Source organism: Myodes glareolus, chromosome 9 (assembly GCF_982192425.1).
Source record: "Myodes glareolus chromosome 9, mMyoGla1.1, whole genome shotgun sequence".
NCBI lineage: Eukaryota > Metazoa > Chordata > Mammalia > Rodentia > Cricetidae > Myodes > Myodes glareolus.
Genome location: NC_142034.1, coordinates 73,353,279 through 73,368,282, shown reverse-complemented (window position 1 = coordinate 73,368,282; position 15,004 = coordinate 73,353,279). Strand labels below are relative to the sequence as shown.

The 15,004-nt window shown below is 42.1% G+C and overlaps 1 long non-coding RNA gene across 1 annotated transcript; it reads right to left on the bottom strand.

Annotated features, from left to right (window-relative positions):
- Window positions 1-3,029: 3,029 nt before the first annotated feature.
- LOC148120974 (uncharacterized) lies at window positions 3,030-5,673 on the bottom strand. The gene is made up of 2 exons (XR_015738880.1): window positions 5,253-5,673; window positions 3,030-4,120 (listed from the first exon to the last, which is right to left on the bottom strand). It is a non-coding gene; the product is annotated as an uncharacterized LOC148120974 (long non-coding RNA).
- Between the last annotated feature and the right edge of the window lie 9,331 nt (window positions 5,674-15,004).

Genomic DNA, 15,004 nt, shown 5'->3' with positions numbered 1-15,004 from the left:
GGTGGCTCCACCCTGCGGAGCTCTCCCGAATCCCATCCCAGCCTTCGTCCAGGCACACATTCCTCCCTTCCCCCCTTCCCCCTGGGGTCACAAGATCTCCCCAGAGCAGCTCCCTTGCGAGCTGGGCCTGGGCTGTGAGTGCAACCTGGCAGGAGGGAGTGCCTGTGTTTCAATAGACTGCCTGAGGAAAGGTAGACCTTCTGTCAGTGAAGTCCCTGCCCAACAAGGGAACCTGACCTGGTACCAGAAGATCCAATTTAGAGCATTTGAAGGAAGAGATGGGCAGATGCCAAGGCAAGAACTCCTCCAACAGTCTAAAAAACAACATGAAATCACCAGATCCCAACGACCCTGAACCTCTTAATTCAGAAGAAGAGGAAAAAAGTGCCATTATGAAAGCAATAGAGTCCCTTAAACAGGATATGAATAACTCCCTTAAAGAACTGGATGACAAATACAACAAAAAGATTGAAGAAATGAGTAAAGAAATGGATGAGAAGTATAAAACAAAAAGTTCGAAGAAATGAGTAAATCCGTGAATGATACACTGGGAAACCAAGAAAAATCAATCAAACAGGTAATGGAAACAGTTTAAGAATTGAAAACTGAAATGGAGGTAATGAAGATAACACAAAACGAGGCCCGGCTGGATAGGGAAAATCTAGGTAAACGAACAGAGACTACAGAATCAAGCATAACCAATAGGATACAAGAGATGGAAGAATGAATCTCAGAGTCTGAAGATACCATAGAGAAAATAAATGCTCTGATCAAAGAAAACAGCAAATCCAACAAATTCTCATCACAAAACATTCAAGACATCTGGGACACAATAAAAAAACCAAATCTAAGAATAATAGGTATTGAAGAAGGAGAACTGCAGATCAAAGGGCCAGAAAATATAATCAAGAAAATTATAGAAGAAAACTTTTCCAACCTAAAGAATGATATTCCTATGAAGGTTCAAGAAGCATACAGAACACCGAATATACTTGATCAAAAAAAAAATCCCCTTGCCATATAATAATCAAAACACAAAACGTACAGATTAAAGAAAGAATATTAAGAGCTGCAAAGGAAAAAGGTCAAGTAACTTATAAAGGTAAACCTATCAGACTTACACTGGACTTCTCTATGGAAACCATGAAAGCCAGAAGGTCCTGGATAGAGGTACTGCAGAAACTAAGAGACCATGGATGCAAACCCAGACTACTATACCCAGGCAAGCTATCGTTCACTATCAATGGAGAAAACAAAATATTCCAGGATAAGAACAAATTTAAACAATTCATAGCCATAAACTCAGCCTTACAGAAAGTAATAGAAGGAAAATCGCAACCCAAGGAATCCAACATTGCCAACACTGCCTACAATAACTCAGACATCTAGCGACCCTTCACGAGCTTAACTCAAAGAAGGGATACATACAAACTCTATTAAACAAACAAACAAAAAATAATAATAACCGTAGTCAACAAACACTGGTCATTAATATCACTTAATATTAATGGACTCAATTCACCTATAAAAAGGCACAGACTAAGAGATTGGATACGAAAACAGGATCCAACATTCTGCTGTTTACAAAAAACACACCTCAACCACAAAGACAGACATTTACTCAGAGTAAAGGGTTGGGAAAAGGTTTTTCAAGCAAACGAACCTAAGAAACAAGCAGGTGGGGCCGTTCTAATTTCCAACAAAATTGACTTCAAACTAAAATCAATCAGAAGAGATGGAGACGGACATTTTATACTCATAACAGGAACAATTCATCAGGAGGAAGTCTCAATCCTGAATATCTATGCCCCTAATATAAAAGCACCCACTTATGTAAAAGAAACACTTCTAGAACTCAAGGCAGTCATCAAACCACAGACACTAATAGTAGGAGACTTCAACACTCCTCTCTCACCAATGGACAGGTCAATCAGACAGAAACCTAACAGAGAAATAAGAGAATTATTGGAGGTATTGAATCAAATGGACTTAACAGACATCTATAGAACGTTCCACCCAGATAGGAAAGAATATACCTTCTTCTCTGTAGCTCATGGAACCTTCTCGAAAATTGACCACATACTGGGTAACAAAGCAAACTTCCACAGATACAAAAAAATATTAGTAACCACCTGTGTCTTGTCAGACCACCATGGATTAAAGTTAGAATTCAACAACAGTGCTACCCCCAGGAAACCAACAAACTCATGAAAGTTGAACAGTCAACTACTGAATCACCCCTGGGTCAAGGAAGAAATAAGGAAAGAAATTAAAGTCTTCCTTGAATTTAATGAAAATAAAGACACAACATACTCAAACCTATGGGACACTATGAAAGCAGTGCAAAGAGGAAAGTTCATAGCACTAAGTGCCCAATGAAAGAAAACGGAGAAAGCCCACATTGGAGACTTAACAGCACACTTGAAAGCCCTAGAAAAAAAAGAAGTTGATACACCCAGGAGGTCTAGAAGACTGGAAATAATCAAACTGAGGGCTGAAATCAACAAAATAGAAACACAGAAAACAATCCAAAGAATCAATGAATCAAAAAGCTGGTTCTTGGAGAAAATCAACAAGATTGACAAACCCCTATCCAAATTAATCAAACGGCAGAGAGAAAACATGCAAATTAATAAGATCAGAAATGAAAAGGGGGACATAACCACAGACACAGAGGAAATTCAGAGAATCATTAGATCTTACTATGAAAGTTTATATGCCACAAAGTTGGAAAATGTTAAAGAAATGGACATTTTTTTAGATAGGTACCAAATACCAAAGTTGAACCAAGACCAGGTGAACAATCTAAATAGACCTGTCAGTTGTGAAGAATTAGAAGCTGTTATCAAAAATCTCCCTACCAAGAAAAGCCCAGGACCAGATGGTTTCAATGCAGAAATCAACCAGAACTTCCAGGAAGAGCTAATACCTATAATCCTTAATGTATTTCACAAAATAGAAACAGAAGAATCATTGCCAAATGTCCCACGCTACCGTCTCGCCAGCAAGAACCACGCGGAACACTAGGATCCTTCTGCAGGAATGGCTTTAATCCTCTTGGGAGCTAGAGCATAAGCCAACATGGCCGGGGACCCAGATAAGATGGAACCCATCCCTTATAAAGGAAACAGACCCTGCCCTGGACGTGTCATTCCTGGATTGGTCAACTGCTCCCAGTCCCAGGTGAAACCTTGGGAGTAGTGGAAAAATACCAACACATGTGAGCTTTCTAGCTCACCTGGTGGTGCAGCGCCATCTATGGTGGAGAGTGTGATTGCGGCCTTCTACATCTCCCCCTAATTTTACTTCTTTGCAGAAAGGCAACTCCCTAGGAAGGTAAAGATAGAGGTCGCACTTCCCAAAATGAAAACATTAAAATGGGCTTACACGGAATCTGTCCCTAGGCTCATGACACCTGGAACCTATCCGGCCTGCCCTCTGCCAATTTTCTGGGAAAGGGAATATACGGCAGGAAACCCTTAAGCAGAGCGACTTATCTCTCAGAGAGGGTCATTCTCTGTGCGATGCTCTTCAGCTCGACAACCTTCAGGGCTAGCTAGGCCAAGCACTCCACCCTGTGCAATGGACCACAGTCCTAGGGGTGCAGGAGCTGGTTGGCTTAAACCTTACTGCTTTATCATAGATAACCACACATCAGTAGAGGCCCCCTGTTCCAGGGCAGCCAGCGCTTATGCAATAACCACTTTGTCCCTACGATTTTGGGATTTGAGTCAGCAGACCATCCAGAGGAAAAACACTAATCCATAGCATAGGACTGTTCCAAAACATTTCCACCCCCACCCATTCTTTGAAGTAGGGGAATGAGAGACACGGCCCAGGACTGAAGTCCTACGGCCAAGCTTATAAATCATCTCTAGGACGGTAGGGAGGGGGCCCAGAGTCTTATTGGTTGTAAAAAAATCGGGGAGACACCGCCATCCTATGGTTGACTGGTAACAACTTCAGGAAGGCTGAGAGTGTCCTCCATCGGTGCTCTGTCATCCATCCGCAAAATGGCAGGAGGAACAGCAGCCAGGTCCTCAGGCGAATCCGTGTGTTGTGGATCACTCTTCACTGTTCGGGTCAATCGCTCTGGCAGCCAGAATGGGCTTTCTTGATCCTGTGGGAAAACACAAACAGCTCCCCTGGATCTCAATAAGATGGGATCCGGGCCTTTCCATTCATTAGAGAGCACATCTTTCCACTTAACCAAATCTTTGGGCCGCTGCGGATCCGAACAATGTCGTGTTCCATGCTCTTACAGCTGTATCGGCTATCTGGCGGTAGGCGCCGTAAGGGTAGTTTGTCTGGGCAGCGGCATAGTGCCCTCGCCCAGTCAGGAGGTCAAATGTCCATTGCTGCTGTTCTGGAGTTAAGGCCTGAGCGTTAGCTCTGGCCTGTTCCTGGGCTGCCTCGTGCCACAGCGCTTTCCATTCCAAATATTGACCCATGCTGATGAGCGATGCTTTTGCAACTGTTTCCCAGTCCGCTGGAGTCATGGCAGACAAGGCCAATCTGTCCAACTGGGCTAAGGTAAAATTAGCAGTCACTCCATACTTTCTGACTGACTCTGCTAACTCTTTGATTTGGTTGTACTCCACAGGTGCATGTAATCGCCCGTTTTCCCCTTCATAAACGGGGAAGGCCAAGTGTAGCTTTCTCTTGACCTTGTCAGGGATAAATGAAAAGGTCTTTGGCCCAAGGCGTTCCTCATAAGGAGGCGCCGAAGGGGCAATTGGGGGAGGGCGTAGCCTATAAGGAGGCGGATGGGCCGTTTGGGATGACCTCATGGCCCTGCCGTTGGCTAATTCTACTTCCTCCTTTGTATCCAGTTCTCCTTCCTCTTCTCCTGAGCCAGAACTTTCGTACTCACTTTCATGGTCACTTTCAAGGTCACTTTCGATCTGCAAATTACTGTTCTTTCCTTTTTTCTTATTATTGATATCAAAAAGCTTTTGGCCTTGTGGGCCAATGTTCTCCCCCATTTTTACTTCCTTAGAATTCCTGGAGGGTCCTCTTTCCTTAATTTTTTTTCTCACGCGCGCGTCTAACCTCCCACTGCATTCAGTTTCTGATATTCTGTCCTGAATTTCCTCCGCCTTTGCAACAACTGCTTGGCAAGATTCATCTTTTAAGCAATTTCTGACAGAAAATAAAAGAATTGCTAAGATAAGCATCAAGGCCTGTATGAAACCTTCCCAATGCGGAGACAAGTCAAGCTCAAAACCGAAAAATCCAGGAACAGACATTACCTCTCTGATTATGCAGACCCGCAGTTCTGAATCCTTCCTGAATCCAAGGTGAATCCAAGAGATCCCCGTCGGTGCGGTGGTCAGGATTCCTCGGCGTCCCGAGGGCTTCGGCACCAGTTGTCCCACGCTACCGTCTCGCCAGCAAGAACCACGCGGAACACTAGGATCCTTCTGCAGGAATGGCTTTAATCCTCTTGGGAGCTAGAGCATAAGCCAACATGGCCGGGGACCCAGATAAGATGGAACCCATCCCTTATAAAGGAAACAGACCCTGCCCTGGACGTGTCATTCCTGGATTGGTCAACTGCTCCCAGTCCCAGGTGAAACCTTGGGAGTAGTGGAAAAATACCAACACATGTGAGCTTTCTAGCTCACCTGGTGGTGCAGCGCCATCTATGGTGGAGAGTGTGATTGCGGCCTTCTACAGCCAAACTCTTTTTATGAAGCTGCAGTTACCCTGATACCAAAACCACCAAAGACACAACCAAGAAAGAGAATTACACACCAATCTCACTCATGAACATTGATGCTAAAATACTCAATAAAATACTGGCTAACAGGATCCAAGAACACATTAGAAAAATTATCCATTATGATCAAGTGGGCTTCATCCCAGAGATGCAGGGCTGGTTCAACATACGCAAATCTATCAATGTAATCCATCATATAAATAAACTGAAAGAAAAAACCATATGATCATTTCATTGGATGCTGAAAAAGCATTTGACAAAATTCAACACCCCTTTATGATAAAGGTGTTGGAGAGATTGGGTATACGAGGATCATACCTAAATATAATAAAAGCAACATATAGCAAGCCGACAGCTAACATCAAATTGAACGGAGAGAAACTCAAAGCCATTCCACTAAAATCAGGAACACGACAAGGCTGTCCACTCTCACCATACCTCTTCAATATAGTGCTTGAAGTTCTAGCAATAGCAATAAGAAAACATAAAAAGATCAAGGGGATTCGAATTGGAAAGGATGAAGTTTAACTTTCGTTATTTGCAGACGATATGATAGTGTACATAAGAGACCCCAAAAACTCTACCAAAGAATTCCTACAGTTGATAAACACCTTTAGTAATGTGGCAGGATACAAGATCAACTCCAAAAAATCGGTTGCCCTCCTATACACAAAGGATAAAGAAGCAGAGAGGAAAATCAGAGAAACATCACCTTTCATGATAGCCACAAATAGCATAAAATATCTTGGGGTATCTCTAACCAAGGAAGTGAAAGACCTATTTGACAAGAACTTTAAATCCTTGAAGAAAGAAATTGAGGAGGATACCAGAAAATGGAAAGACCTCCCCTGCTCTTGGATTGGGAGAATCAACATAGTAAAAATGGCAATTCTACCAAAAGCAATCTATAGATTCAATGCAATCCCCATCAAAATCCCACCAAACTTCTTCACAGACCTTGAGAGAACAATAATCAAGTTTATATGGAAAAACAAAAAACCCAGGATAGCCAAAACAATCTTATACAATAAAGGAACTTCTGGAGGCATTACCATCCCTGACTTCAAACTCTATTACAGAGCTACAGTATTGAAAACAGCTTGGTATTGGCATAAGAACAGAGAAGTCGACCTATGGAATCGAATAGAAGACCCGGGTATTAACCCACAAACAAAATATCAGGTATGAACACCTGATATTTGACAAGGGAGCAAAAGGTATACAATGGAAGAAAGAAAGCATCTTTAACAAATGGTGCTGGCATAACTGAATGTCAACCTGTAGAAGAATGAAAATAGATCCATATCTATCACCATGCCCAAAACTCAGGTCCAAATGGATTAAAGACATCAACATTAATCCGACCACTTTGAACCTGATAGAAGAGAAAGTGGGAAGTAGTCTACAAGATATAGGCACAGGAGAGCACTTCCTAAGAAGAACCCCAGGAGTGCAGTCAATAAGAGAAACAATGAATAAATGGGACCTACTGAAACTGAGAAGCTTCTGTAAAGCAAAGGAAATTGTCAGTAAGACAAAAAGGCTACCTTCGGACTTGGAGAAGATCTTCACCAAGCCCTCATCAGACAAAGGTCTGATCTCCAAAATATACAAAGAACTCAAGAAACTAGACACTAAAACTCTAATTAACCCAATTAAAAAATGGGGTGCTGAACTGAACAGAGAATTCACAACAGATGAATTTCGAATGCCCAAAAGGCACTTAAGGTCATGGTCAACCTCCTTAGCCATCAGGGAAATGCAAATCAAAACAACTTTGAGATATCATCTTACACCTGTCAAAATAGCCAAACTCAAAAACACCAATGATAGCCTATGCTGGAAAGGATGTGGAATGAGGGGAACACTCATCCATTGTTGGTGGGAATGCAAACTTGTGCAGCCACTGTGGAAATCAGTGTGGCGGTTTCTCAGGAAACTGGGAGTCAACCTCCCTCAGGACCCAGCAATTCCACTCTTGGGAATATACCCAAGAGTTGTCCTAACATACTTCAAAAGCATTTGTTCAACTATGTTCATAGCAGCACTATTTGTAATAGCCAGAACCTGGAAACAACCTAGGTGCCCCTCAATAGAAGAATGGTTAAAAAGGGTGTGGAACATATAAACATTAGAGTTTTACTCAGCGATAAAAAACAATGACATCTTGAATTTTGCATGCAAATGGATGGAAATAGAAAATGCTTTACTGAGTGATTTAAGCCAGACCCAAAAAGAGGAATATGGTATGTATTCACTCATATGTGGATTCTAGCCATAATTAAAGGTCTTTGAGCCTATTATTCGTGATCCTAGAGAAGCTAAATAAGAAGGTGAACCTGATGAAAATCATGTAGCTATCTGCCTGGAGATTGGAAATAGACAAGAGTCGCAGGTAACCTCGGGTGCATGGCGGGTTGGGAGGGTTGTTGGAAGGGGAGAAGGTTAGAGAGAAGGGAGTAGGGGAGGAATGGGGAAAGCTCGGTGGACTGGGATGGGGGGAGGGAGGAAGGATGGATATGGGATCAGGGAAGAATATATTTCAACTAAGGGAGTCATTTTAGGGTTTACAGGACACTTGATTATAAATGGGATCCCAGGTCCAAGGAGAGATCCCCAGATTGTTCTCTGGACAGAAGAGAGGGTGCCTGAAACAGCCTTGGCCCATAACCATACTGATGAATATTTTGCTTATCACCATAGAACCTTCATCTGGCGATGGATGGAGACAGAGACAGAGACTCACATTGGAACCCTGGACTTAACTCCCTAGGTCCAAACGAGAAGCAGAAGGAAAGAGAACGTGAGCAAAGAAGGCAAGACCAGAGGGAACCTTCATCCGACAATGGATGTCGATACAGACGGAGACCCACATTGGAGCACCGGACTGAGCCCCCCAAGGTCCAAATGAGGAGCAGAAGAATGAAGAAAATGAAAAAGGAAATAAGGATTGCGAGGGATGCGATCACCCACTGATACAAGGGGACGGATCTAATGAGAGTTTACCAAGGCCAGTTGGACTGGGACTGAACGAGGACGCGATCCAACCATATTCTCTGAATGCGACTGGATTCTCTGAATGTGGCTGGCCCGGAGTCTTTCTGAAAAGCCATTGAAAATGACACTGGGACTTGTTTCCTCTGCATATACTGGATTTTGCGGATCCAGTCTGTCTGGACACTCACCTTCCTGGACCTGGAGGGAGGGGGGAGGAGCTTGAACTTCCCACAGGGCAGGAAACCCTTACTGTTCTTAGGGATGGAGAGGGAGGAGGAGAGGGAGGAGGGAGTGGGAGGGTGGTGAGAGTCGGGGTGGAAATGGAAAATTTTATAATTTAATAAAATTACTTTAAAAAACATATGAAAGAAACTATTCAAGACTTAATAACTGAAGTAGAGACGATAAAGAGAACAGAAGCTGAGGGAATTATAGAAACAGAAATCATGAGAAAATGATCATGAACCACAAATACCTGCATGAACAATAGAATACAAGAGATGGAAGAGAGTATCTCAAGTGCCAAAGATACAATATATGAAATAGACTCATCAGTCAAAGAAAACATTTAATCTAACAAAAGCTTAAGCCTAAATATCCAAAAGATATGGCACACCAAGAAAAGGCCAAATCTAAGAATAATAGGTATAGAAGAAGTTCAACTCAAAAGCACAGAAAATATATTTAACAAAATCATAGAAGAAAACTTTCCCAACCTAAAGAAAGATATGCCTATGAAGTTATAAGAATCTTACAGAACACCCAATAGACTGAATCAAAAACAGTCCCCTCTCCATATAAAAATCAAAACACTAAACATACAGAGTAAAGAAAGAAAATTGAAAACGCTCTACTGAGTGAGGTAACCCAGACCCAAAAAGAGGAATACGGTATGTACTCACTCATAAGTGGATTCTAGCCATAGTTAAAGGTCTTTGGGTCTATAATTAGTGATCCTAGAGAAGACAGATAAGAAGGTGAACCTGAAGAAAATTTATATAGTTATCCTCCTGGATAATAGAACTAGGCAAGACTGCCAAGCAAAGTGGGGTGCATGGGGGGTGGGAGGGTGGAAGTAAGGGAAGATGGTTAGAGTGAGGGGAGAGGGCGAGAATTGGGGATGGCTTGGGGGAATGGGAGGGGGGAGGGAGGAAGGATGGTTATGGGAGCAGGGAAGTTTATATCGCAACTAAGAGAGCCATTCTAGGGTTTGCAAGAGACTTGATTCTTGAGGGGTTCCCAGTAAAAATTAAATAAAAAAATAAATAAATAAAAAGAAAAATAAAAAAAAAAGAAAAAGAAAACGCTTTACTGAGTCAGGTAAGTCAGACCCAAAAAGAGGAATAAGGTATGTATTCACTCATAAGTGGATTCTAGCCATAATTAAAGGTCTTTGAGCCTATTATTCGTGATCCTAGAGAAGCTAAATAAGAAGGTGAACCTGAAGAAAATTCAGGTAGTTTTCCTCCTGAAGATTGGAAATAGACAAGAGTTCCAGGTAACCAAGGGTGCATGGGGGGTTGGGAGGGTAGTTGGAAGGGTAGGAGGTTAGAGAGAAGGGAGCAGGGGAGGAATGGAAAATGCTCGGGGGACTGGGAGGGGGGAGGGAGGAAGGATAGATATGGGTTCAGGGAAGAATATATCTCAACTATGGAAGTCAGTTTAGGGTTTACTAGAGACTTGATTGTAAATGGGATCCCAGGTCCAAGGAGAGATCCCCAGATTTTTCTCTGGACAGAGGAGAGGGTGCCTGAACTGGCCTTGGCCCATAACCATACTGATGAATATTTTGCTTATCACCATAGATCCTTCATCTGGCAATAGATGGAGATAGAGATGGGGTCCCACGTTGGAACACTGGACTTAACTCCCTAGGTCCAACCGAGAAGCAGCAGGAAGCAGAACGTGAGCAGGGAGGGCAAGATCAGAGGGAACCTTCATCCGGCGATAGATGGCGATGCAGAAGGAGACCCACATTGGAGCACCGGACTAAGCCCCCCAAGGTCCAAAGGAGGAGCAGAAGGAGGAAGAACATGAAAAAGCAAATCAGAACGGCAAGGGGAGCGATCACCCACTGATACAAGGCGACTGATCTAATGAGAGTTCACCAAGGCAGGTTGACTGGGACTGAAGGAGTGCTTGATCCAACCAGATTCTCTGGAGGAGGCTGGATTCTCTATATGTGGCTGGCCCGAAGTCTTTCTAAAAAGCCATTGACAATGACTCTGGGACTTGTTTCCTCTGCATATTCTGGATTTTTGGGGATCCAGTCTGATTAGATACTCACCTTCCTGGTCCTGGAGGGAGCGGGAGGAACTTGAAGTACCCACAGGTCAGGAAACCCTGACTGCTCTTAGGGATGGAGAGGGAAGAGGAGAGGGAGTGGGGGGAGTGGGAGGGTGTTGGGAGGAGGGGCAAAAATGGAAACTTTTATAATTTAATAAACTTTGAAAAAAAAAGAAAAAAAACCCACAAAAGCAGGGAGGGGTAGCACAGAATCAAAAGGGAGAGTCCAGAAATCATTTGTCAACTATTTTGACCAGTTCATTTAATGATTAGCTAACTCTAATTGATCAATGTTATGGCGGTTACAAGGAGAAACACTTGCAGGTGGTCTGCAGGTCGTCTCACCCCAGTTCCAGGGTCTGGGTCTATTGAAGAAAGACAACAAAGGGATGGAAAAGACTCAAAGCTCCAGTGCACGTATGGCTGGTTAGCAGGGTCCCAGGTAATGCTAAGGTGCACCAAAGTCTTTCAATGAAATTAGCATAAAAATTGACTTGTTGATCAATGGAACCGATTGATGATTCATACATAAATACACATACCTCTGGACACCTGAATTTTTATAAAGAAATCATAAATAAATTTCATGGAAAAAAGTCATAATCTTCAGCAAGTGGTGCTGATCTAACTGGAGAGCAAGAAAATTGGTCAGCAGGAAAAAGCTGCGCAGTTTTAAAATGCCGACTTTCTGGGCCGTCCTTATGATGGACACTAGTGTACAAACACTGAGAGGAGTTGCCCCCAGAAACCACCCCACACACCACAGCCAATGCAAAAGCATGAGGATTTTATTAATTCTGTCATGACAGGGTCCCTCAGCATTCGGAAACCGAGAGACCTCGAATAGCTGGTACAGTCTACTTTTAAAGGAGAAGAACACAGAAGCAAAGGGGGTCGTTCTTTGACCATTATGATTGGCTTATTCGAAAAGGGCTAATACCAATAATTGACTGGAGAGCTATTGCCAGATCAGATGAGGTAAGAGGCCATTTTGACCTCGTTTCACAGGGGACTGAATCAAAATATACGTGTATGGGTAATTGTTCAGGAACTGAGTCAACATCTTAAAGGTTATCTTGCCCCAATTTCTGGAGAACATACATGCATGTGTAGCTGTTAGGTCCTTGGTTCTCAGTGGAGGAGGGTAAGCACTATGGCACGGAGGCTGAGAGGGTTCAGAATTGTCAGAAATGGCTTCAGAATTGTCTTAAAATCTTACACTGCCAGCACAAATCTGACTCTTTCAGATAGGAAATCTGACTACAGAGCATTTGACTGTGGTTTGTGAGTAGACTGTGCAGCTTGCTTGCTGGCAGAGACCTTGAAACGCCATAGAGTTGTGGCAATAAACATGGCTATAGCTGGTACCTCTGCCATGAGGCTGGATCTCAGAAAGCTAAAGAAGGGGCTGGATCTAGCCGTCAAAGTGACAGCTTTAATCCTCTCTATATTGCTTAGAAACTTAAAGACTCATGTGGTCAGAAAAAGAGAGATACACAGTAAAGAGAGATTCAATGATGAAGAAAATCTCTAAATGTTTTGCAGAGTGTTAAAAATATATGCAGGCTTGAGAGAGAAAAGAAAAAGGTTAGAATCCTTAAAAAAGGAGAGTAGTTGGGTGTGGTGGCACACACCTTTAATCCCAACACTTGAAAGACAGAGGCAGGCAGATCTCTTTGAGTTCAAGACATGGTGGAGCACACTTTTAATCCCAATGTTTGGGAGGCAGAGGAAAACAGAATCTGTGAATTCAAGGTGTGGTGGCACACACCTTTAATCCCAACACAACTGAGCAGACTTTTCTTACATACTCAAAAGTGGTATTACTGGGTCTTGAGGAAAGTTGTTTCCTAATTTCCTGAGAAATCACCACACTGACATACAAAGGGGCTGTACCAGCTTGCATTCCCACCAGCAATGCAGGAGTGTTTCCTTTACCAAACACCCTTTCTAACACACGTTGTCATCCATATTTTTGATCTTGGCCATTCTTACAGGTATAAGATGGAATCTCAGGCTTTTTTTTGTTTTGCATTTCTCTGATGACTAAGGATAGTGAACATTTCCTTAAGCGTCTTTCAACCATTTTAGAGTCTTCTGTTGAGAGTTCTCTGTTTAGGTTGTTGGACTCTAGTGTCCAACCTTAGAAGGAGTCGCCCCCAGAGACCACCTCATACATCACAGCCGATGCAAAAGCATGAGGATTTTACTAATTCTGTCATGACAGGGTCCCTCAACATTCAGAAAGCCAAGAGACCTCGAATAGCTGGTACAGTCTACTTTTAAAGGAGAAGGCCCCATAGAAACAAGAGGGGTTGTTCCTTGACCATTATGATTGGCTTATTCGAAAAGGGCTAATACCAATATTGACTGGAGAACTATTGTCAGATCAGATGAGGTAAGAGGTCATTTTGACCCCATTTCCCAGGGGACTGAGTCAAAACATACGTGTATGGGTAATTGTTCAGGAACTGAGTACGTGCATGTGTAGCTGTTAGGTCCTTGGTTCCCAGGGGAGGAGGGGGGGAAGCACTGAGGCACAGAGGCTGAGAGGGTTTGAAATTGTCAGAAATGGCTTCAGAATTGTCTAAAATCTTACAAGGTCTATACTCCATTTTTTATTGGATTATTTATTACCTTGATGACCAATTTCTTGAGTTCTTTGTATATTTTGGAGATCATACCTCTGTCTGATGTGGGGTTAGTAAAGATCTTTTCCCATTACATTACTGAAAGTGTTTATGAGTTGTAGAAGTTCCTTGGTAGAATTTTGAAGTCCCTTATATAAACTATCATAGCATCAGCAAGTAGTAAGAATTTGACTTCTTTTCCCATTTGTATCTCCTTGATCTCCTTTTGGTGTCTGACTGTTCTAGCTAGGACATCAAGAACTATATTGAATAGATATGGAGAGAGTGGACAACCTTGTATTGTTCCTCATTTCAGTGAAATCTCTGAGAGTTTCTCTCCATTTAGTTTGATGTTGGCTGTTGGCTTGCTGTATATTGCCTTTATTATGTTTAGATATGTTCCTTGTATCCCTGCTCACTCCAAGACCTTTATCAAAAGGGATATTGTATTCTGTCAAAAGCTTTTTTGGCATGAAATGAGATGATCATGTGGTTTATATTTTTCAGCTTGTTTATATGGTGGATACGTTGACAGATTTTGATATGTTGAAACATCAACATACCAAATGATCAGATGAACCATCAACATACCAAATGATTGGATGAAGCAGACTTGATCATGATGGATGATGGTTCTGATGCGTTCTTGGATTCGATTTGCCAGTGTTTTATTGAGTATTTTTGCATCAATGTTCATGATTGAGATTGGTCTGTAATTCTCTTTCTTAGTAACGTCTTTCTGTGTTTTGGATATCAGGGTAATTGTAGCCTCATGAAAGAGTTGGGCTATGTTCCTTCTGATTCTATTGTGCAGAATAATTTGAGGAGTATTGGTATTAGTTCTTCTTTGAAAATCTTGTAGAATTCTGAGCTGAAACCATCTGGTCCTGGGCTTTTTTGGTTGAGAGAATTCTGATGACTTTCTATTTCTTCAGCAGTTATAGGTTTGTTTAATTTGTTTATCTGGTCTTCATTTAATTTTGGTAAGTGATATTTATCCAGAAAGTTGTCCATTTCCTTTAAGTTTTCCAATTTTGTGAAGTACAGGTTTTCAAAATGTGACCTGATGATTCTCTGTAATTCCTCCGTGTCTGTTTTTATGTCCTCCTCTTCATTTCTGATTTTGTTAATTTGGATATTCTCTCTCTGCCTTTTGATAAGTTTGTATAAAGGTTTGTCTATTTTATTGATTTATTGATGAATTCTTTGTCTCACTGATTCTCAGTATTGTTTTCTTTGTTTCTAATTTGATAATTTCAGCTCTCAATTTGACTATTTTGTGCCATCTAGTTCTCTTGGGTGAGTTTGCTTCTTTCTGTTCTAAAGTTTTCAATGTTCTGTTAATTTACTAATGTGGGATTTTCCAGCT